This window comes from Mirounga leonina, unplaced genomic scaffold, assembly GCF_011800145.1.
Source record: "Mirounga leonina isolate KUSES-001 unplaced genomic scaffold, KU_Mleo_1.0 Mir_127, whole genome shotgun sequence".
NCBI classification, from domain to species: Eukaryota; Metazoa; Chordata; class Mammalia; order Carnivora; family Phocidae; genus Mirounga; species Mirounga leonina.
Window position 1 is genome coordinate 50,704,078 of NW_023270316.1, and position 25,746 is coordinate 50,729,823.

Here is a 25,746-nt window from a genome sequence, read left to right on the forward strand (position 1 = left end):
TAATCTCAAGGGGCTTCCCTGATAGGCAAGGAGTCTGAGAAACTGGTATCCTCCTCTAGCACCCTAGCATATGGCAAGGGACTGAGGACAGGGGAGGCCCCTGCCTCCTCCAGGTAGAATATGCCAGAGGGCCCATTTTTGGCTCCATCCTGCATCAAGGTGGCCTCGGTAGTTGTGCTAAGTTTATGCGGTGTTGCTTTCATGAATGTAGACATAACGATATGGAGGGTCATAGATTCAGGGTCTGTTAGAGCCTCTATTCCCAAGAAAGCCCAGTAAGTGGCCTGCAGTTTCCACTCTGATGATGTATGACACAGGGCCAAGGAAGGGCAATTTATGGCCATCACAAGCAACCCAGAGACTCTACGAGAGGAGTTGCTAAAGCCTCCGCAACGAAAGACACTCTAAGAACATTACAGGAATTCTTGTTGATTTCAATTTGGACAGATTCTACAGCCTTTTGTTGGAGGGGGGCGCATCCAAGTTGGGGTGATTTGTGAGCAACGGCATAAATGGGTTAAGTAAAATTTTAAATTTTAAAGGCGGTATGTTGCCTTCAGAGCCCCAAAATGACTAAAAGATGTTGGACTTGTATTCATATTTGGGTGCTAAAAAGGTTAATAGCTGTGTTTTGATAGTCTCAGGAATGGAACATCTCTTGATTTACCAAATAATTTTCCAAAAATTTAGCCAAGGTGACAAGGCATTACACTGTGTGGGACAGTTGCCCGTTCCCTTTTCGTAAGCTATTTTGTGTTTGTAGATCCTTAATGAGTGTGTCAAATGAATGTCTCCAGAGAAGAATTTCAATGCACTGCCATACCTGTGCTCCTGAGAAAGGGGGATGCAGCTAAGAGCTTCCCTGCCGAGACTGTGCAAAGCTCCTGGAACACTCTACAGGTAGCCTGGTAAAGGTGTATGTGATCCTTCATAGTTGAAGGTGAACGGCAGCTCGGAGGCTGTTGAAATAGGCACCAAGCGGAACATATTAACCTAATGTGTAATCATAAATATTTACTGATTACTGATAGGATGGAGTTAGTAATTTCAATAATATTGGGTATTGGACTAAGTGCATGGAACCACAGCATGAAAGTTACAGTGATATATATATATATATATAAATAAATATATATAAATATAAATATATATAATATATAAATATATAAAGGCATATATTTAAGTAGAAGTATATATATATAACATAGATATATAAGTATCAGTATGTGTGTATATATATATATATAAACTCACGTATACATTTATATATAATTCCAGTCATATATATACATAATGTTTCTTTAAGAAGTGGAAAAAATGTAAAACCATAAAAAGTATATATATATAATATATACTTATAGATATATGAATATATAAGTACAAGTATATATATATAAACTCATGTATACATTTATATATAATTCCAGTTGTATGTTTAAAACCATAAAAAAAAATGCCAACTTGCCACCTTCCTAAAGGGGCTCCCATCCCCATCTGAGCCCGCGACTGGGCAGCACAGCTTTCCCCAGCCCACGCCCGCGCCGCCCGTTTGAAGGAGCTGATGGGAATGCAAGCAGCAGATGGACCCCCTCAGTCCCTTTCTCTGTGCGGAGAGTAGGGCCCTCCCCAGTGGCAATGGTTGTATGGCTCAAGGACCCTGGGCTTAGGTCAGGTTGGAATTAACCCCTCTGCTGTGCCCAAGGTTGTCATAAATGTCTTCTGTATTTTTTTTTTTGTTCTGTAACTCTGAGAATTAGCTTTTCTGCCCGGACAGAGCCGGAGGCAGCAGAAAATGGCTATGCCTGCAACCCAGACCTTGGGGGATAGAAACCATCTTCTGCTACAGCCCTACCTTTCCCTGCAGTGCAGGCCTCCTGCTCACTCTTCTCTCTCTCTCTCTCTCTGCACAAACTCCTTTAGGGTATTTTGAATTTCTAGCTGCGGCCATGAAGTTGCAGCTTTCAGTTTCTGTCTCCACCCAATCAGTCACGGCGCGGACCTTCTGGCCACCTGAGGCGCCAGGGAATGAGCCAAGAGCCGCGTATGAAAGCTGACGGGGTGCCCTGGGTTGTGGCTGGGCCGTTCTGTCTGTGACGGCACTTGTTGCGATCGCCTCCTATTCACTCCATTGTTGAGGGAGGGATCCCCTGCCTGAGAAAGTAAGAGATGGCCCAACACACCGCACCCACCCCTGGACAGATGGGACCAGCAGCTCCCCGGCCACAGGTTCGGCACAGCCCGGAGTAGACAGGCAGCGCATGCCATGCAGGGACACAAGAGGGCGCGCTCAGGAACAGAATGAACAGCCAGAAAGCCCTGGCAGCAGGCGCAGGAGTGGGGGGACAGGCTTCGTTCCCAGTGGGAGGATGTGATTGGCTTGTTTGAATAATTTCACAGCCTGGCGGGTAAGCGAAACCTGTTAGATAGGACGGGGTGGAGTGCAGCTGTTCCCACCGAGGCAGGAAGTCCCAGGTGGGGAGGCTTTGAGGCTGGGTGGGGAGCATATCTGGAAACAGCCGGGGAACTCATGCTTAGGCCTTTGAAGCCTGTGAAGCTCAGAGATGTCAACGCACCATGTGCGTCTTAACTTCAGGCTTTATCCCACATCTCTCTCCTCCAAATCCGTTCTGTCACCCACGTCTCATGTCCTCCGTGCCCGTCCCCGGCATGGCCGCCAGCGTCACCCCTCACCTGTTCTACTCCAGGAGCTACTCTACACTTGCTGCGTTCACTCTCTTCTCCACTCCCCACCAGCAGAGCTCAGACTTCTCCCCGGCATCTACGATAAACATCTGCATCTCCTACGTACAATGCATCAACGTCTTCCCATCACACTTCAGGTAAAATAAAACTCCTCGTCATGGCCTACAGGCTCTGTAAGGTCTGGGCTCCTCTGCCCTTCCCCACCTCATTTCTTTACTGACTTCCCACTGCTCATTCGAACACAGCCACGGTGGGCTTCTTTATTTTCCTCCAGTATGTCAAGATTATTCTCAATCTAAGGGCCTTCATACTTGCTGGGTTTGTTTGTTTGTTTGTTTGTTTGTTTGTTTGTTTTTAAGATTTATTTATTTGAGAGAGAGAGGGTGGGGGGAGATGCAGAGGCAGAGGGAGAGGATCTCAAGCAGACTCCCTGCTGAGCATGGAGCCAGACGCGGGGCTCAATCTCATGACCCTGAGATCACGACCTGAGCTGAAATCAAGAGTGAGATGCTTAACCAAGTGAGCCACACAGGCACCTCACACTTGCTGCTTTCTTACGTCAAGTCACCTTCCCCCAGATATGTGCAAAGCTGCTGCTTCAGGTCTCAGCTTAAGTGTCACCAGACCTGCCCTCCCCATTCTTACCATAGTTTGTCCTTCTTCATAGAACTTACCCATACTTGGAATTATATGACATATTTTTTTTCACATATGTATTTTTTGTAGTCCCTGCTAGAATATATATTACAAGGAGGCAAATCTGTCTGATTTGTAGTCCCTGCTAGAATATATATTACAAGGAAGAAAATCTGTCTGATTTTCCACTATATCCTTAGCATCTAGAACTATACCTAATATATAACAGGAGCCCAGTGAATGTTTGTTAAGTGAAATAATAGATGAACAAAGGAAGAATGAAAAAAACAAGCAAACGAAATTATGCCATACTTAGCATACAGTAGATAAATATTATCCATCCTCATTAGGAGGAGTATTAGCATTACAAGCCAACCTTTCCCTAATTATAAGTGTGTACTATGGTTACATTCTGACTGCATTTACTTGTGATTATGCCTTGTAAACCTCTGAGGAACGCATGCTTCTTAATGTCAAGCATTTCATCTTTTTTACTCTTATTTCTCCCCAGCAGCTTTTTTAGGCAAACAATAGATGCTTAATAATTAAAAAGAGGACTTACTATGTGCCAATCCCTAGTCTCAGGACCTACATTTATTAACTCATTTAATCCTCACCAGAAGCCCGTGAGATGGATGCTCTTGCTACCCTTATTCTATAGATAAAGAAACTGAGGCACAAAAATGATAAGGACCTTTCCCAAGGTCAGCTCAGTCACTAGGTGTGTGTGTGTGTATATATATATATATATATATACCTATAAGCCTACTAGTGTGTGTGTGTATATATACACATTCTACTATAAATTCTACTAATACTATACATATGAGAGAGGGAGTGGGGTAGGAAGAAATTTCTAGGAACTGGCTTATGCAACTGTCAAGGTCTGGCTGGGCAAGTCTAAAAGCTTCAGGGCAGGCCAAGAGCAGGCTGGAAACTCTCAGGCGAGAGTCGATGCTACAGGCCACTGGTGGAATTTCTTCTCTCTCAGGGAAACCTCAGTTTTGCTCTTAAGACCTTTCATTGATTAGATGAGGCCCACCCAGATTATCAAGGATAATCTCCTTTATGTAAAGGCCACCGACTGCCTTTCGTAGATGTCAAACCTACGAAATCCAAAGTACCTTCACAGCAACACCTAGATTCAAGTGTGATTGAATAACTTGGCCTCGTCAGGTCGACACATAAGACTAACCAGCGCAACAGGATTTAAAGCAAACCTGCTGCTGCCAAGCCTAAATCCCACAGCACTGTGATGCACTGCCTTGCCAGGAAGATTTGTTGAATGAATAAAAGGGAAAGAACAAAGGCCCTGTGGTGACAGTGGGTAGCTATTGTTCTTCCTGCAAGAACCGCCCACCCTCCCTCTCACCTGTCCCCGGCCTGGTGGAGTACCCCTCCATCTGTAACTTGTTGCCAGGACTCTTTGAGCGGAGCTGTTTAAAATACATTCGAAAAGAGATTTGATGTGCGAGGCTTACTCATTTTCTAGCTAGAGGTCTCTGTCTATGTTAGGGATTTGTGGCAGAAAACCCCCAAATGGAATTTCAGCACTTCTGAATTCAAATGTCCTGGTTGCCTGACAATAGGATTGGCAGCCTAACAACTTGCAAGCTGACACGTCTTGCTTTCCTGGGGAGAGCGACTAAAAGCAATTTACACATTACAGAGGGTTGAGAGTGTCTTTTCTTTACCTGCTATGGAGAGCACAGTAATCAATACCACTGTAGAGATTTAGAAAGTTTTTCTATATTCTCCTTGGTCTGGCTTGAAAGTTGATTTTTGAACATCAATCTCCTTTTTATCATTCCTTTCCTCTGCTTGTTCCTTTTCCCCTCTGCTTAAAGACTGATAGCTTTCTTCCTAACACCTCCGCTCCATGACTTTGCCTGTATATTGTCAGGAAATCATGCCACACAGTAGGCACTGATTAAACTTTTGAGGACATGAGCCTTTTGCTTTGTTCATCCATTTGCCAGTTCTGCTTCCTTTGCTTTTGAACCAATAGACCGATGGCAGGTTCTGCAGACAGAACTCTTGAATAGGGGAAATCTGGAAATAAATCCTACCTGAGAATGAATACCTGAAAATGAACAGCCTCTGTGGTAAGGGTTTGAGGCTGTGGCTAATTGTTTCTATTTCTCTCTGATACTCCAGCCTGCTACTGAAATTTGTTACTAGATTTCCTTTAGGAGTATAATTGAATTCAGTAAATATATACTAAGGCGCTCTGGAGGATAACCATTTGAACCTAGCTCGGGGCCTGGGAAAGCTTCGACTCTAACAGCGAAACAAGTACATAACTGTAGGCAGGGGAGGTGCCGTAGGAGGAGCTAATGGGCATTCTTGAAGGAAGCGGAGTTTCGGACTTCTTCCCTCAGACGGACAATATTTTTGGGCTGGCCTTGACTGAGGCACTGGGTATCCAGTGAGTGGTTAAGAAGAAAACAAATATCCATTTTGATGTGGGGGGGCAGCTTAATAAGAAAATGATTATAATAAGAATTTCAGTGTAAACAAAATAGCCTAATAGGACATAGAGTCACTGGGGTGTGGGGTTATTTTATGTATGGTGACTGAGGACACCCTCTCTAAGGAGGTGGCATTCAAACTTAGACTTGAATTTTAAGCAGCAGAGATCTGCGGGTAAGCGGATTCCCTGCGGACAGAACAACAAATGTCAAGTCCCAGAGGAGAATGTGTTTGTTATTCAAGGAACAGAAAGAAGGCCTGTGACGCAGGAATATAATGAACAAGGAAAGAGAAGTAGGCGATGAAGCTGAGGAGGTACCAGAGACCAGATAACTACAGCCATTGGAGACCACTGTGGGGTTTCTCAGGGGGTGATATGGTCTGCTCTATACTTTTAAAAGATGTTAGGGGCGCCTGGGTGGCTCAGTCGGTGAAGCCTCTGCCTCTGGCTCAGGTCGTGACCTCAGGGTGCTGGGATCGAGCCCCGCACTGGGCTCCCTGCTCAGTGGGGAGTCTGTTTCTCTCTTTCCCTCTGCCCTACCCCTCCTCCCCTTGTGTGTGCATGTGCACTCTCTTTCAAATAAATAAAATCTTTAAAAAATAAATAAATAAATAAATAAATAAAAGATCACGTTGGCTACTGAGTAGAGAATGTTTTGTGTGGGTCACATGTGGACATAGGGAGACCAGTTGGGGGTCTGCTTTGGCCATCCAAGACAGGCGGTGGCTTGGATGACAATAGTCCTTGGGGAGATGGCTAGAGGTCCTTAGAATAGGGAATGTATTTGGTAATAGAAGTGACAGGAGTTGCTGAAGGATAGATGGTGGAGAGGGAGGGGTAAGAAGGAATCAAGAACACCCCCTATGCTTTGGTCCCAGGCAATATGGTAGATGGTGATGCCATTCACTGAACTGGGAAGCTTCTCGGGATGTACTGATTCTCAGAGGTTCAGTGAAAATTAGAAGCACATTCCCAACAAGGGGAGGAGTGTGGACAAGGCCTGGAGTCAGGGTGGGGGTGGGCAAAACTTTCAGAAAACATTTTAGAAGGCAATGTACAGATCAGGAAGCTAGGAGTCACTGAGGCTGAAAAGGTCGAGATCCTATATAGAGCCATATTATATTGAGGGCCATAAATGCCTTGGGAATGGGGGGTGGGGATAAGAGGTATTGGACAAGGGAGCCACAAATAATTCAAAAATTAAGAAAAAAACTAGAAAAGTCTCATGCACAGATTTAGTTGCTGCCTTAGTAAACCCAGAAGCCAAAGGGACCCAAGTGAGTAATGCTTAAGCCACACAGGCTGAGTACAAAGAGTACCCAGAAACCATGAAGAACTACCAAAGACTTGTCAGGATCCTTGAGGGTGCCATTTATGCCCTCATTTCCTCTGAATGCAGTTCTATCTAGCAAGAGGATGGGGCCTACTTATTTAAGATTAACAGGGTAAAAGGTCCCTTCCTGACAATCTTACTTGTGATCCAGAATTTTAGTGCATACCCTTGACAACAAAGACGGCTAAAAAGAATAAGCTATTTGGAACCCTTAGTAACTTCACAATATGCACCTAAAATAGTTCAGTGCAAAGAGAAGTTAGGGGTTATCTCATTCTTTCTCAACAGGTCCTACTGAAACATTGTCTCCATCATCAGGGCAATGATTTTCAAGGGAAGAAGGAGAAACAGCGCTAGCTCTTCACCTCAAGGCTGTAATGGGAATGACCTGAGAGCCATTCAATTCACATAGCCACCTTCCAGAATTGCTGAAATGCTGTCGGGCTCCAGCGCCCACTGATGGCATGTGACTCCCCGCTCTTAGAAACATCCGTACGGAAAAAGAGAAAACAGAACCTCTGAGTTAGGGCTTCCTATAGGCGTTTGCTTTTTGCCCATTTGAGTCACTGGTATGCAATTTTGTATCAGTTGGCAGAGCCTAAGGAAAAGAAAAAGGATCAGACAGGTTTTTGAAACCAAATTATTGCTTTTCTGACAGATACTACTGCGCTGCTTATAAGTATTTTTCCTATTAAGTTTTAGTGAGTACAAGGGCTATAGTAAATAACCTTTCATCTGCAGAAGCTTTTCAAGGAACAAATAAGGAGTAATGCAAAGTAATCCTGGGAGAAGTTTAAAGAGAGATCGTATCGCCTGAATTTAAAGTAATAGAATAGAAGGAAAGGTTAAAAACAACAACAAAAAACTATATACAATCACTTTCTGGGGGTATCCTTTCTAATATATAATTTATATGCAAATTTTAACGTTATTGTAATAATAATTAAGCCTATTTGTGTTGGCTATACATATATATATGGTGTGTGTGTGTGTGTGTGTGTGTGTAGGCATTTGTGGCAGCAAAAAAAATCTAAGATTAAGTAATGATGCCTCAAGACATTTAGGAGGGTTTTGATATCAAATAGTTAATGGATAATTCATTTTTCAGTTTCTTATTTTGCATTTTTCTTTTTTTCCTGGGCCAGATAAGAGAGAGAGATAATTTCTCTGGCATACGAGGATAGACTTGCTTTGAGGTGGTATTTCCATTTTTTAAGGCTCGACTAAAGTTTTTTTATGCACTAACAACCACATTTCCGGGAGAAGTTAGGAAACCACATAACATTGCACATGAAAAAGAAACCAGAAGACCAGGAGAATGCTTGAGTTTGCACTGGTTTGAAACAAGCCATGCATAGCTAATCAGTCAGAAAACCCTGGATTACAACCAAACCATAACAGAAGAATATAAATGAACACAGGGCATATGAGTGATTCTTGCTGGAAAAAAACTTGAATTATCAAGTAGTTTTCTGAAAATCGAAAAATAGAAGACACTCAATTATTGGCAGTACACATCCTCGATTAGGCAAATCTGTGTGTCAGTCAACCAGAATATACAATAGAATAATTTAGGTTCATTCTCTCTCAATCTACAAACATAATCATTTTCACATGGAAACTTGGCAATGTCACACCTCATTTCTCAGCAGACTTAAGAACAGTGTGCAGTCTTGAGGTGTTTTGGATCACCTTTCCAAAATGAATCCCAGTACATTTCCACTCCCTTTATAGATTATTATCACGTACAATTAAAGCTAAACTGCACTTGTCAAAACAAGATATATCACACTTTCTGGTGCGACAGTCCTAGATTTCTTTTTAATCGTCCTTTGTCACCTGCTCACAAAGTTTACCAATTGAACCGCTTGCAGTACAATCCCAATCCTTATTAGTGATTTAGTCATAGTTATTGCCATAATTATAACTTTAAAACTTTAACAAATAATTAGTACTTCACAGCTTTACATGATGTTTAATGAAGCAGTAATGATTTACCAGAAGTAAAAATTCAGAAATCTAACAAATTTTTGTCTTTCTGTTTTCAGGACCCTCATGAAGAGAAAAGAAAACCAATACTAATTTGGAACTCCTGGTATTTAAAGGAAGAATATAGATTCACATATGCATTTGTGGACTGAATGACTTTGCTCTTTTCCAATACACCAGACAGGATGGGCTGCGTTCACAAACCTCGGTGGTTTAACACGACGAAGTTTGCTCCTCGCTCATACTAACAGTGATGCAAGGTAACAGTGGGGGCTCTGCCCCATGTATTCAACCAGGCACCCACGCAAGCGGAGACAGCATCTCCACCACGACCATGTGCTTCCATAGGAGATAAAGGGAAACCCTGCACATCACTTCTGTTCACATCTCATTAGCAAAAGCAAGTCACAGGGCAAAGTTTATCTTCAAAGGGAGAATGGGAAAGTACAATCCTGCTCCATGCCCAGAAAACGGAGAACCAGAATATTCCTCAACAGTGTGAGTGACTACTAAATCCAAGCATGCAGAAAGATGGCAAACCAGCCAAGGAAGGGCAGGTTCCTTGACAATCTCAGGAGGCAAGGTAAAATCAATGTGATCGTCTTTTGTTCTATATCTTACCTCTCCACAGAGGCTACCTATTTCTATTACTGGGGTGATAGTTTTACATAATGTTCAATATTCTATGAAGAGAAAAACTCAAATCACCAGTAACAAGGTAAATAAATGAATCACGGCAGAAAATCTTATATTTGGAGAAGAATCACGAATATCAATTTGCTCCTTGGGGTCTCCTACTTACACATTAATCAATGAACAACTATGTAACAGAGGTAGATTCTCACTCGGCCAGGGCTGTGTGGGAGATGCCGGTAACCAGGGATCAGGTCTAGGAGCCCAGAAATGGCGTGTAAAGTGAGCTTGGCCATAATGTTCACAGCAGGAAGTCCTGCCACTGACCATTTGATACAGCTGATTCTTATGCAGTGGTTTTATCCAGGAAGGCAGAGAAAGCTATTTTTGCACAACCATTTTGACACACAGTCTCATCAAAATTGCAGAGACAAAATGTAATAACATTCTTTTCTTTTCTTTTCAGATATTATTTATGTGAGAGAGAAAGAGCAGGGAGAGGGGCAGGGGCAGAAGCAGGGGGAGGGGCAGGAGCAGAGGGACAAGCAGACTCCCAGCTAAGCAGGAAGCCTGACATGGGGCTCGATCCCAGGACCCTGGGATCATGACCTGAGCTGAAGGCAGACTCTTCACTGACTGAGCCACCCAGGCGCCCCAGTAACATTCTTTTCTTGTCAACAATGTATGTAATGGACGTTCCGGATCTTGCGAAGCCTCACTTCATTGCCAATCTACACCCTAGAAAATTATATCAAAATGAAAACCCTCTGCTTGTGCATTATTTTTGTGTAATAATTTATGCAATATTATCCTTGACCTACAACCTATTCGAAGTATCTCTCTGTTCTTTAATGTCAACTCTTCGCTTGTTGTGTGTGTTATTACATTTAAATGTAACTGTCTAGCCTTTTCATCCCCAGGTCCCCTCCGTCATGTGCTTTTCTTCACCACAGTCATCTAGATTCAACATTCACGGCCACTGAAAATGATCTGTAATGAATTTTTATTTCTTGTAAATCCCTGTTTTGCCCCCACAGGAGATATAGTAAAATCTTAACAATAAGTGGTACTCCTTAAAAACTGGACCAAAGATCATTAGGATAATTTCACAACTGATCCGCAAGGAAGTTGAGAGCCACCCTTCACAGGTGTTTGAGGAGAGTTCCATATTTGTATCCACTTTCCACACTCAAGATTTTTCTATCACTTTTAACATGTAAACAAGGCCATCTGGTCTTTCTCTCTTTTGTAGTGCTTGTGCCCTTTGTCTCTTCCAGATTCAACTCTAGATTCCATCGACAAGTTTCTAAATGTCTGTACAATCTATAAATGCATTCTGCTAGGAGATCATCTTTTATCATTATTCATTACCTTATGGAATGGCTTAAGATGACATGGAAATAATGGAGCTTGACAGTGTCCTTGATCCTTTATGTGTGTCCACAGAGTATGTGCATATGCATGTAAAAGACAGATGGATAGAAAGAGAGAATCTTCCAACCAGTTGTAAATTGGATGCAGTTGCTCCATTCCATTATCTTCCAAAACTTTAAATGTACATTTCAGTTGATAATAAAAATACAGTGTTTTTATTTTCTAAAAAGACCCTAAGAGGATATCGCATACAGGATGATGCTAAGAAGTAGCAGTGATATCCATTTCAAAACATTACCTAGTAATAAAAAATGAGCTAAAAATAAGAAAAAAAATTAGCAATGGGACAAAGGCCCAAAGGAATGGAATATATACTGTCTTTGTGCACATTATTCATTAGGTATATAAATGAGTTCAGTAGTTTTTTCCTTCCTTGTACATTAAAATATCTCCAAGTCAAATTTCTGCTCCAAAGTGTGGTTCATATTTCCCATCTAAGGTTTTATATCTCTATAACAATTCCTTCACTTACTTCAAATTATCTGTGGTCGAGCTTCAGTGTGTTTAAGTGTTTTAGGGGATATTAAAAAATGACACAGACCCTGACCTAAGGATCTTATCAATTGAAGAGGGAGGCAAGTACCATACAAGTGGGGAGTCTCTGGGCCAGATTGGTGGTTCTCGGGTTTCCGAGAGCAGAAAACTAAGTTAATGGACCTTTGCCAATGATCTAGAAGTTCACAGCCTCAAAAAGAAATTTATATCCTTTCTTATGTCTGATTATTCTTTGGAGGTGGGACTTGGACTCATCATTCAGAAAAATTTGAAAGCTACATCTACCAGGCAAGTTTAGGTGTGAATTCCTCCAAGTTCATTTTCTGAGCACATGAAATTTGATCTTCAAAATATCAAATTTATGCAGAAGACAGTCTGTGCTGAGTTGCATGCATATGTTGAAGTGCCAACAGGTCTGGCCAAAGAAAGAATGGCTGCCTGGGACCAGACATTGATGGGTTGGAGACATCTCAGCCTCCAAGGCTAGTTGACTCAAAACATAGTTGGCAAGAAGAAAATTTATACTATATCCTTATCCTCTGCCTTCAGCATCTGTGTTCTATTTCCTAAGTTGTCAGTGGGCAGTCTTCTGGAATGAGATCCTAAGTCTTCAAAAGGAATATGAAAAATTAGCATGCCAAATAACTGCCTCGTTCCAAACAGAGGGCACTTTGTGTATTTTGTAAGACAAGCTTCCTTCTCAAGTCATGGGCCTGAGAAGAGTGCTCTACTCTGCTAGGTAAATACCTGGAAGTTAATGCTTCAGTTACATCCCCAGGTATGTTATTTTGGGCTCCTTTTTTGCTAGTGTCCCCTTGCTTGTCCTTGTCTGTAATACATAGTTAATCAGTATATGTTGCATAAGTTAAGGGTGTCTAGGGAAGAGGAATTGTCAAGAAGGTCCTATAAGTAGGTTCTCTGTCGATAGCTACAAAAATGCCCTGCACAATTAAGAGTGTACGGTCATAACTGTTAAGGACTTGGCAGAATATTTAAGTGTGTTGAAGTCCACTACGGTGTCATGGGAGTGCCTCCTTGAAATGTGTGCAAAGAGAGTGGTCCTAAACATACTGACTCTCCAGAGTTTCGACCTATAATACTCAGTCTCCCAATGGAAGGAAGACCAGGCTGCCATGGGAAGCACACGGGGCATCAGTTACCCAGACTGTGTGGGAGGCCTTCTGAAACTGGTGACGACTGGGCTTACTCTGGAGGAGAAATAGGTGCTATCAAATACAAAAATGTGCAGAGTCACGGAGATGAGAAAGGCGATGACCACTGAACGTGTACCGCCCTCCAAGACAAGAGCACTCACCTACAGCCAGACAGGCACAGCCCACGGGAGTCCAGGCACCAGATTCTGGCCCAGAGTTCTGGGCTCCACACATTACCCACAGACCAGATGCCTAGGCCTGACCTCAGTCCCAGCGGCTTATATGTCCTTCTGGAGAAGCCCCCATCTCTCCTTTTTCTCCTCCACTGATTCGGTTGAAGTCCACTATTTACGGTCATTTGAATTCTTTGAATGAGCAGCATATCAGAAAAAGAAAAATGTAACGATGATGAAATAATAACAAACACTCCTGAGTACCATAGGAGACTGCATTAAGTACCTCTTTGGATCCGCCAGCACTGGGAGGGAAGTGTGCTGATTCAGCCTGTTCCATCATGCAGAGAGATGGTGATAGTGAGAGGTCTAACTAGCCTTCTGAGTCTCAGGCCCACCTCCCATGCCTTGCAAGCAATTATTTCTCTGCTTTGAGCTGAGGTTTCCAAGATTATATGGTTGAATGCTACTCACTGCCTGACTGCAAAATCCCAACTCTAGACGTCCTGATGGCAAGAGAGGAAGGAGATACAGACTTTAAGAAACGTTTTTTTATTCCTCATTTCCACGAATTGACCTCTGTGATCCTCATGATGTCCCTAGAGAGATATGTATCATTTTCCCATTTTAGAAAGTTTGAGAACCACTGTGCTGTGAGACGTGGGGGTTGTGAAAGTGGGGGGCTAGATGTTGAGGGTGACAGGAAAAAAGAACGTGTAAAAGCACTGAGGCAGGGAGGAGGAGCATGTTGAGGAAATGGGCAGAAGCCTCTGTGACTGGAGTCTAGAGGGGCAGGAGAGCCGGCAGCTGAAGCTGGGGAGGCAGAAAAGGGCCAAGCCAGTGCAGGCTTCACAGAGTAAAGGATGTTGACTTTATCCTACAAGCAATGGGCAGCACTGCAGGTTTCTACGCAGGAGTGGAAGAACACCAAGTTTGCATTGTGCAAAGATCACTCTAGCCACAGTGTGTCGGCTGCATTACATGGAGGAAGTACGGATATGAAGAGACAGTCAAGAAGCGATTGCCGACAGTGAAGAGAAAGGACACGGTGGCCAGGACTTAGTGGTGGCAGTGAAGAGGAGAAAATGAGCACATTCATGAACTCTTTAGGACGCAGGACCCTCCATCCATCCTCCACGCAGCAGCAAGATTTGAAAGCTGAATCAGATCCTGTGTGTCCTCGACTTTGAATTCTTCAGTCTTCCCAGTGCTGATGGGATGAAATCCAGAATTCTTAACATGACTGGCTCCTGGGGCTTCTCCTCACCCTCCACACTCCAACCGCAGGATCTCTCTGTGCTCCAGGCTCAGGGTTTTCCACATGCTGTTCCAGCAACTTCCACATGGAGGGCTCCTCCTTGTTTTTTGAGGCTCAGCCTGAATGTCCCCTCTGCAGAGCAGACTTCCTGGACCATCCAGGGGAGGTAGAAGGCCCTTCGATTATCAACCTCAGCACCTCATGTGTGCCTTTCCCAGGCCTTAGAGCAATTTATCATTCTTTATTTTTTATTGCCTATCTTTTGTTTGTCTCTTCATGAAGAATTCGTGAGAGCAGGAACCATGCCCATCTTATTTACCCAGCACACCACCTGCCCTGGTTGTAGTAACTCCTCAATAAACACTTAGCACATTAACAAACGAACTCATATGGACATCCTGGGGCGCCCCAAGTTTCTGGCAGGCACAGGAGGCTCAGTGGTGGTGACCTTCTCCAAGGACCCCATTAGGTGGAAAATAATCATATTTTAGATTAAAAGCTATAGGTCAGCCTTATCGTTATTTCTCTTTTCTTCTTTCATTACTTCCCTGAGATTTTTTTCCGAAGGTAACAAGGTCAGAGCCAGTGGCCTGCAAACTCCCGGACAATGCACACGGTTTGCCAAATTGTCTTTCTCCAGCATTGTTTGTTATGGCCATGTTTTGTTTCAATTTCTTAAAAGTTGCCAGGACAATGAAAAGATCACCACATTTAACCAGATGACCGAAACACTAAAAGGTCAAATTCAGTTGCATTTTTATTATTGAGGAGATTTTTTAGATCACGAAGGAACAGATCCCCTCCTGTATTTATGGTTTTAATTAGTATTATTTCCTTTCACATTCTGGAGCACTTTCTATTTGCAACCTCACTTCCAGTGAGTAAGCTTTATTGTCCTCCACAGGAGCCAAGGTTTAGAAAGTTGTATAATCCCTATATTCTAACTCAGGCGATTGAAGCAGAGAGAGATTACCTTTGCCAAGAAAGAGTGGTTTTATGGCTGAATCGGTTTCAAATTCAGAGCGTATTCCAAGCTTTCAACATCCCACTAATGAACTGTGTACTATTTTCATTTCTGTTTGCTTATGTATTTACCAAGCCACCGGCATCATATAAGATCAGTATCCGAGTTACAAAGGCTTTTTCAAATTGCTAACACCAGACATAGTTCAGACTTTAAGTACCGGGAGGCAACTGGGAACAGCTGTTCTTGAATCAGACATAAATCTAAGCAATGCTCCAATACAGCAAAAGGGGGGGGGGAAGAACTTGTCTCATTAAATAGGTAACAGGAGAGTGTATCTGATAGTAAAACCTTGGCAGAACATAAGATACCTGTTTACTGCCAAATTCTAGTCACACAACATTAAGGTTACCTATTTAAGCACGGAGCACTGGCTTCTCATCATATATAATTCTATCAAGGAGTCTCCCTTGTGAATCTTAGTTGCCTTTAGAGTGAGCAGAAATACTATTGCCAAGATAACCAGGACCCAACCTCACGGGGATTTGTGGATAAAAATTAATCCCTCGAATGGTGCCCAGAAGCAAATCAGTGACTAATGGAGACTAGCAAGCAAAGGCATAACTAACCTCTTGGCACCTGTGACAGCCAAAGCTTCTGAATAATTTTCCAGGGTAGCTCCTAAGTAGAGCACGTAGACAAAATCCCATCCGAGCATTAGAAACAGGAACTATACAAGCATAGTCTGCTTATTTTTCCTTTATCCTTTGTCATGGCCCTCCTCCAATTATTGTGTTGGAGTGTCTCGAGATTGTTAGAGTGACCAACTCCTGCACAGTGAAAAGGTAATTTTTTACTTTTACGCGGCCAAAAGGTAATTTTAAAAAAAATTCTGGGGAAAAATATAGCCCGTGGGGATATTTTTAATCAAGAAGCACAACATTTCCCATATTAATGTTGCATAGGGACTGCCATGAGAATAACCCATTAAATAAAATATTCCAAAATCGAATCTAATAAAGCTGGATAGAAAAATCCATTCTTCTGCTTTGGAATAGAATGTATAATAAAACCAGGGAAATGTTCACACGGCATTAAAGTCTACAAGCCTAGCGTAATCCAGAGCATTCACAGAAAAGCAGGGAGTTAGGAAACAGGAAAATAGAAGGTTGATAGCATTCTAACGTGGCCATAATTAACAGATCCACCTTCAAATAAAAGAAAAAATCAATTCAGTTAGAGAGGTGTGAGGACGGAACAATTATTTGCAGCTAATTACTTTTTAAAAGATGATGAAAATAGGTGAGTTTTCCCTGATATTGATGAAGGAAAACCTTTGGGGAAATCATTAGCAAAGGTGAGCGAGGATATGAATTATTCTCTGGGATGTTGGAAAGCAACGAAGAGGGAAGAATAAGTAAAATACTAGTACAGTCTAGCAAAGGTCATCAAGACAACGGAGCTGAGACTAAAAATTACCGTTTTCTAAAATCCAAACCTGTCATCAGTATGTCCCACAGTGAATTACTTCCTCGAACAGATGATTTGTTATGAAATGTTCAGTAACTCACCAAATGTCTTTAAATAATTTGATTCAGTGGTACATTCCAAAAGGCAAGATTACATGCAGTTGTTCTACCTATAAATTAAGAATCCTTTTAAAACAATTACCGCAGCACCATTTTAACATGTGATCTTAGGTTTGGCCTTAGACAGGTTGGGGATGTTCAGGGTTACCTGCTCATAGAACAGAGTTTGCCTGGAAAAAAACAAATAACCTTCATGGTATTCATAGGCCATCTCTGAATGTAGGTTAATTATAGATTATAGCCTAGAGCCGTGATCAAAGACCACGCGCCTTTGTAAGAAATGAACAGACTACAACATGGATAGTCCATTCATTCCCATCATCATTAAATGCCTGAAAATAACAGGAGCAGATACGTATCAAAGAAAATTCTCCCTCTGGATATGGTGAGGCAAGGGCTGTTTACCCTACACAAGAATTTTCAGCGACCGCTATGTAAATTCTCTGTCCAAAATACACATACATGTATATAAATGAACCTGTTTATGTGCAAGTGTGTATCTATGAACTCACGTGTAAGGCCACATGCTCCCCCTATAAAAGGAGGTCCCACCAAGAACCATCAATGTTGACTGGTATGTAGACACACTTTGAACAGAAAGTACATGTTTATTTGCTCTGGCCAAAAGCACGGTGAACAGAATAAAGACCATTAGCTAGCTGTTCCGTCATCCAGTCTTTGATACTAAAACTTGAATCAATTACTGAGACAACAGGGTTAATTCCCACTTGGATGGGAATCTATGTACCCTGACTGGCTGAAGTCACAGCTGAAAACCCTAGTTTGAGTAACAGTTAAGTGAGTTGATCCAGCATTTTAGCACTGCCTGCTGTCTGGTCTGCCTCTCCTCTGTTCACTCCCCATTCCTCCAGGTTGACTGACCTGTAGGCCATCCTTCCGCTCAATCCCGACACTCGGCCATGTTCTGCTGACGCATTCTTAATTGTACCAATAGCTCCACCTGCAGGGTGCTCCCTCTCCCTGCTCCCCCATATATATCTCTTACACACCTGCACGTGCTTCTCCCTCACTAGTAGGTACCAGAGCTTATTTAGACCTCATTTATCCCACACAACTCGGGAAGTCTTCTCGAATGCAGCCGCCCATGGTGAGCTCACCATCCTCCGAGAGTTCATACTGTCAGACTTGACATTCTCTTACTAGTCATGTGATTATGTGTCTTTAATAATTACGTTAGTTGTAAACTGCTTAAAAGCAGGCCAACGCTTAACCTATCTCTGTGTCCTTAAAAATGATAGCACCCTATCCTCTTTATGGCAGGCACTTAAAACAGTGTTTTGATTCATGAATGGATTGAGTTTAAATGGCCCTAACTGTTTCTTCAGATTTTATGTGGGGATATTAGCCTGTAAGCAGATGACATCCATATAAGCAAACAAAGATGAATTTCTGTTAACCATAACGTATATGCCAGAATTCTACAGCATGATGTCGCTAGACAAGAGAATTAATCTTAGTTAACAGTGTGAAAACAAAAAAGAGAAAACAATTTTCATTATCTTAGTTAAAATTTCTCCTTATTAGAATTATTTTCAGTTTGGAAATTTGATAATCAAGAAGATGGTAACTACGAGTGAATTATCCTTCTGTTATTCGTATTTAAGAATTTTCATTCATTGCTTTCTAGGAAAGCTGTTAAGAGGAGAAGTTGAAAACAGAAGCAGAATAAAGTCTTTCAGTGAGAGAGAATTGCAATGAGACTACTCTCGCCTTCTTTTTAAAAACACATCTGGAGATGGGAAGAAAAAAACGGAAGAGACAGGAGAAGGGGGTGTCAGACTCAAACATTCCTGAGCATGGATACAGAGTATAATGAAACAGCTAACTGCAATCGCAGAGTCTCAGCAAACATTTTTGGAAACATCCACTAGCCCCTCCTCTCCTTGAATATGTGACTGTTCTGCCTGAGCACTGCTTCATGGAAGGACATTATAAATCAACAAAGAGAAAAAGGCCTCTTTTACCATCCTAACAGCGTCAAGGCATCAGTGGGATTAAATTGTCATCGTCGGCACAGATTCCCAAAACTGGCACTCCATAAGAAAACGCATCATGTCTATTTGTGAATGTGTATTGTAAACTCTCCCAACATCTTCTGTGAAAATGCCATATAACTAGCTAAGAGCATTGAATTTTCAGACCTTTGGAAGTGTTGAGAAGACCTTGGGCAGCCTCTCTCCGGAACAAAGGAATGATCACTCTGATTATCCTTCCAACAGAATATTTTAAGATTATGCATGCATTGTTGCATGTGTGTTTAAACTCAACTCAATTATTTATATGGACATCTCAAGGGCTCTTAAAAATACAATAAAACTTGAACTAAAATTCCACAAGCATTCAGATAAAAGAAAATTACCTATCCTCTTTGGAGAGTGTTTTTAGAGAGTTTGAAAAAGAACATTGATGGATTCCTCCAGACGAAGGCTTAAGAAGTAATAGTATCTGAGCCGGGTAGAAAAAAAGACAAGAAGATGCTGAAGTGTTCCCAATGTATTCTGCGGATGCTTTAAGTTCTACCCTGTAGTAATTGGAATGGGATTTCATTACAAGAAGTTTTTACTCACTCACACCAACTGCATCCTTGTAAGAGTGATGGAGACTAAGTGTACCTGTTATGACCATTACCATCACCGTCTCCAGGGAAACAGCCCCAGAAAGTTATCAAAGCAGTAAAAGTAGGGGAGGAAAGAATACAGCGCTGCTGGCAAACTGAACACTCCAAAATACTTGAAGCTTTAAAATAAATAAATAACAAACTCCTACAATTCCACTTAAATAATCATGAGGGGGAATAAAAGCCTTATTTCCTTTTCTATTTCAAAGATTTTAACACACACACACATACACACAAAACCCAGCCAATTTCCCTTGAAAAACATTATTCATATTCCTTATTTCTCCAAATAATATAGAGCCCCAATAAGATTGTCAAGCACAGTGCATTTTAAGGTGTAGGTAAAGTCAAAATTTGCCACAAACACGAGTAATTCATCCATCATAAATCCCATCCCCGATCCCCACGTGAGATATACATTTCCTTCTTGTCCAGGGCTGTCTGAAATTCAGGGGCTCTCATTGCAATGTGGTAAGTAATTTTAAGGGCAAAGGGGTAAAGGGTGGTTTTAGCTGGTAGATTTTTTCTAGTCTCTTTGTCCTCAGTCTGACTTAATCTGAGACAGTCTCCTACTTTATAGTCCCTGTTTAATAAGGAAAGAGAGAGCTCTCTAAATCTATACCACTCAGGTCCAGAGTATGTGTGGGGAAGCACAGCCGATTCTAGCCTACATCCTCCAGATCCAGCATTTCCCAATGTCCACCATGTTGCTCTCAGGGTTTCATGGAATTAGCCAAGCCTAAGCAATTCCAGATCTAGTTGCCGTTGACCAATTGCACCTGGTTTGTACTTCCCAGCTTAACTTTCTAAATTAGATAATAACAAAAAAAAAAAAAAAAAGCTTAAACGCTAGCAGAGCCACAAGACGATGGAGAGGAACAAAATAGGGGTTATGTTTTAAAAACTCTAAGTTACAGGTGGTTCTGAGTACTGATTACATAACCTGCACAAGTTGAGATCCGATTCAATAGACTCCCATTCTCTGCCCAGCCCCCACCCAACCCAGGCAAATGGAAGCTCTGATCTTCCGTGAGGGATGGGAAAGGTGAAGACCCTCTTGCCTCTGAGATGATAAAGAGGAACCCTGTCTAGGGGAGAGGGAGAGAGAGGGCAAGGACAGGTCTCTGCATCTCTGAACTTCCTGAGCCCAGAGCTCATTCCTTCTCCATGGTCTAGAGTATTCTTCCTCTTTAAATATCTACACTCTCAGATGCTACCCTGAGCCCATTCTCTTCTCACTCCCCTAACTATCCTTAGAACAAGTCCAGGGAAGATTCAGGTTTTGGGAGGGCAGACACTTACACAACTAAGAAAAAGGATACAAAATTGAAAATACAAAACTAGGTATGAAAGTGAATGGTTCTTACAAATGAATAAACAAACACGGAAATAAAAAGCAGATATAAACCCATAAATACAGAGAACAATCTGATGGGACAGGGCTAGGGGATGAGTGAAGGGGGTGGGAGATAAGGCTTCCAGTTATGAGATGAATAAGTCACGGAGATGAAGGGCAGAGCATCGGGAATATAGTCAATGGCACTGTGGTGACAGATGGGAGCTACACTTGTGGTGAGCACGGCATCAGGTATAGAGTTGTGGAATCACTATGTCATTCACTTGCACTAATATAACATGGTGTGTCAACTACACTTCAATAAAAAATTTTTGGAAAAGAAAGTGAATGTTTATTAAGAACATGAAAAAACCTAGAGCATATTAACAGGTAGACCACAGCGGTCCCCGGCGCGCCCCGTCAGGTCCCCTCCACCATCACAGCATGTAGATCTGCTGCGGTCCCTGCTAACTGGGACTCTGGTCCTCCTCCCACTTCTGCCAATTCCCATTTTCATGTAACTGTCCTTTGGAAAATTACCTCTTTCACAAATAAGGTGCCTGGTCAGTTGAGATATTTCACTGATGCTTATGAGTCTTTCGTGCAATATTTCATTAAGCTTTTGCATATTCTGGTTCATACCTAGAAGAGGAAATGAAACCAGTTACATCTGGTATAACAACTGAAAAAAATTATAAAAAGTAAAAACCCTTTAGACAAATCTTCAGTTTCTTTTTTTTCCCCCAAGGGTTTTGATTTGGTTCCTTTTACGTATATATCTTAACGATAACCCTATGTAAAAACAAATTTTATTTTAATGGCCCCACCACTACTCTTTAAAATGCACATAGATTTGCAAGATAGACAAAATAGAGACTACAAATTACTGTCGGTAGTTAAAATTCAATTGCATTGATGAAATTATGGAAAAGGGTTCATTTTCTGGTGCTGTCTTTGGGCTTTTTGAAATCCTGGTTGCTGGCTTACTCACTAATTTGGTAATTTGCAATAGGTTTCCCAGTCATTAGTGCAAATTAGCGAGGTTTAGCTATAATGTGAATATTAATATCTTCATTTAGAACCATTCCACGTGCCTTCGCTGGGCTTCTAAGGACAAGTTGTTTTTTTTTTTAAACCTTGGAGAAAGGCGATATGAAATACATGAATATGATGTTTATGAAAAGGCATTTGATAACCAATGCATTATTTTTCACCTTCTATGAATAAAATGTCAGTGACTTTGGTAATATTGTATTTTAAAAGCCCCAAGGACTGGCAGACAGCCCCATGCACATACTGTGCTATATTAAAGGAATATTGGTCCTCGGCTAGAAAGGATTTTCTAGCCCACTCTGAGCAATAACCACTTGATCACACATCTCGCCTGTGTCTGAGCTCCCGACAGCAGAATATGTGCCTCTCATTTGCTGGCCCCAAGCCCTCCACTCAGCATCCTGCACAGTCACTGGGGCCGTGTGCCTTCAGCTCCGTGACCTCGGGGGCACGCTGGAGAAATGTTGCCTTCTGTCCATGACCCTTTTAAGACCCTTTAATGTCTCCCCCAAGTTGTCACCATGGCACTCACTTGCTTTCATGATTCTCCCTGACAACCACTGCTCCTGATGCTGGCTTTCACCGTGGGGCTCTAATTCAAGTGCAGGCTGGAGCCCACCATTGTCAGTGTCTTTTTTCCCAATACAAGCCCCACTGGGACTTCGCCTGGGAACATGCCCAACCCAGCAACTTACTAGCTAAGGATGACCCTCTCAGCCCTGGTATCTGGTCTGCTGCCTTGCCCGACTCAGGCCACAGAGAACTCCAAAGCTTCCTTCCCCTCTCTTTCCTACCCATGGCATTATTTAAACTTAACACTTGTCATCAATCAGCTGGGAGGCAAGAATGATCACATGAAATGGTGTCCTCGTGAAAAAGAAAGACACATTTATCAGTTGAGACCTCAAAACAAGACAGCAAGATGGATGGTGGGATGAGAAATCAGTGTTCCTTATTTTTCCGAACTATACCACCTCTCACTTACGGTTGTAACACCCCCAAAAGAATCCTGGGCGTTGGATTTGAATCTGTGAGCCTCTGACACATCTTGGAGTCTCAGTTCCCTTATTTGTGAAATAAGGGTAATAAGATTACCTCACAAGGCTATAGCAAGGACTAAAACAAAATATGTGCAAATACCTAGCACAGAGCCTGGCACAGAGTCGAGCTCAAACAGATAACGACATTAGTGCCCCAATTGAAATCACTCTTAAAGTGGCACGTGTCTGAACATCCAGGCCCCTGCTGGGGCCCTGGGGTTGATTACCACTGAATGGTCAGTGACACGGGCTGGGCTCCAAATCCAAAAGGGATTCTGACCAGAAGGAGCATGGTCGACGAAGGGCCAGAGGGACAAGCCAACTCTGGGTTCTTTCAGAAAAGACGAGACTCAAAAAACAGGAGGATCATCCGGGCGCCTGGGTGGCTCAGTTGGTTGAGCGACTGCCTTCGGCTCAGGTCATGATCCTGGAGTCCCTGGATCGAGTCCCACATGGGGCTCCCTGCTCGGCGGGGAGTCTGCTTCTCCCTCTGACCTCCCCCCTCTCATGTGCTCTCTCTTTCTCATTCTCTCTGTCTCAAATAAATAAATAAAATCTTTAAAAAAAAAAAAAAAACAGGAGGATCATCCGATACTGAGTCCAAAGGAAATTTTAGGGCCAAGCTTTCTGAGTCGAGACGGAGATGGGGTTAGGACACGAGCAGGTGGGGAGCAGGGAGCAGCCATCCTGAACCTCAGATGCAGGTGGCTATTTCCAGCTCAACCCTCCGAGCCAGAGGTGCTTGGGAACGTGAAGTGGGCAAAAAGGGTCTGAAACAGAACACAGAGCGTAGGATGTAAGAGAGCAGAATGGCTTTAACCCATTGGAGCTATTTTTTAAATGCTGCATAAATACTCTTCTAATACTACCACCTTGGAAAAACACCTGGGTTCAAAGCCTGTCTACCTGAAAGACCACATTTTCTGAACAGCAGTTCTATTTCCTGAAAATCAGGCACCTGTTACCCGAAGTGACAGTGTCTGGCGTGCGGAAGCAGCCATCAGATCCAACAGCTGTGTCGGCTTGAACTATGCAGCAAAATGACCCTGCAAGGGCAGTGGAACTCTGTAGGGTGCCCTCTGAATCGTCTTGGTGACCCTCTCCAGCTGCAGTCAGTCTGTCCGCAGTCTTTAGTGGGCACTTGTCCTCAGAGCGGTGGGCAGTCCTGGGAACCAATGTGTGTCTCTTTCCAAGAGGGAACAAGCTGTTATCTCCTGGAGGCTAATGTGCATGGGCGCCCCCTCACAGAGTTAAAGACCCTCCTCCCCACCCAATCTCTTTTGAGTACATTTCACCACTTCCCTACAGCCACCATCCCGGTGCATCTGCAAATTCTTAATACTTCAGCATAACACGACGTCTTTTTAGACTCCTCATGCCTGTTCTTGGAATTCATTGAACCCTTTCACCTCGAGTTAACGCACACTTTCTCCTGGTCAATGTGTACCCACTTCAAAACTTCATTTCCAGTGTAAGTGTTTAACAGCTTAGTCTGGGGATGAAAAAAAGAGAGAGAGAGAGAAAAGCGAAAGTGTGAGCCTTATGAAAAGGGAAAATCAGAACAGATTGCAATGAAGCTAAACTGTCTATTCATTTGAATCAAATGCTATAAATTTCTAAGCATAATGTTTGACAGTAAACTGTCATCAAAGCAACAGACTCATTATAAAAATGCTAAGGGTATATAAATCTCATTGACTGCTTATCATTAACTGTGCGGGGTGCTGATAGGAAATGCCTGGTTATAATTTATATTTCACTAATAAGGTCCATTTTAGAGTAGAGCTGTCAACTCTATTACTCACCTTCCCCCAGTTTTATAGTTGTTCTGGACAGCACTGAAATTGAAGGTTAAAAGTATGGTTTTAAGCATTATCTTTTGCTCTAATATCTCAGCCCTGAATATTGAAGCTTGCCTCACCTCTAATCAGAACTCAACAGCTAGATTGTTTTTCGGAAAGTAAACCAGAGAGAGAGAGACAGAGACAGAAACATTCTCCAGAAAAGGAAAGATGCAAGAGAGGATTATTTGCCCACTTTCAAAATTTAATAGGTAAAAAGCAATTAAAATATTGGCAGTCCAATTATTCTATTACTCTAACATGTTATCGGCATTAATGATGTCCCCCCCCCGGTTTGTTTTTTGGGGGTTTTTTGGGGTTTTTTTTTTTTTGGCCTGTGATGAAGAAACTTGCCAGTAAGTTACTACGATATGGTAGGTGCCAGATTAGACACTTCTACTAAGGTTGTCACATTTCTCTTTAGGCTGATATTCAAGGGGCTCAAAGCATTTATCCAAGTATTAGGACATGTCCTCATGACCTCACCGATCAGGAAAAAGTTGTTGGTCCCTATAGATGCTATTTAAGACAGGGAACATGACCAAGGAAAATATTAATACAAATACCCAAAGTGACATGTGGCTTAACCTCCAGCACAGTTTAGAACCCCTATTCTTGATATGCTAAACACTAAAAAAACCTCAGTAAACTTTCAGAGAAGATGTTTTCATATTTTGGGCATATGATAAATGTGTTGAACAAGGATACAAACTGAAGGCCCCAGTGAGAGCTAAGTTTCATAAAACATTAATCCAATGAAGAGCAGGTTCTTAGTAATCAAATCGCAGACCTCCTTGGTCAGAACAAGCTCTGAACTGAGGAATCCTAGCGTGAAAGATCAAAGAGAAAGCCCACGGGGGTGATGAGTTGTTGTCCCCAGCCAGTTGGTTTTGACTGTGAAAAGCTTCTTCCTTTGCGGACATACCCTCTGTGTATTTTATTTATTTATTTTTCTAAAGATTTTATTTATTTGTCAGAGAGAGAGAGGAACGCACACAAGCAGG

General features: G+C 42.3%; 1 long non-coding RNA gene across 1 annotated transcript; it reads right to left on the reverse strand.

Moving 5' to 3' along the window:
- Nucleotides 1-856: 856 nt before the first annotated feature.
- Nucleotides 857-24,361, reverse strand: LOC118009365. Its single transcript, XR_004678904.1, has 3 exons — nucleotides 23,860-24,361; nucleotides 21,349-21,450; nucleotides 857-959 (listed from the first exon to the last, which is right to left on the reverse strand). It is a non-coding gene; the product is annotated as an uncharacterized LOC118009365 (long non-coding RNA).
- Nucleotides 24,362-25,746: the final 1,385 nt, after the last annotated feature.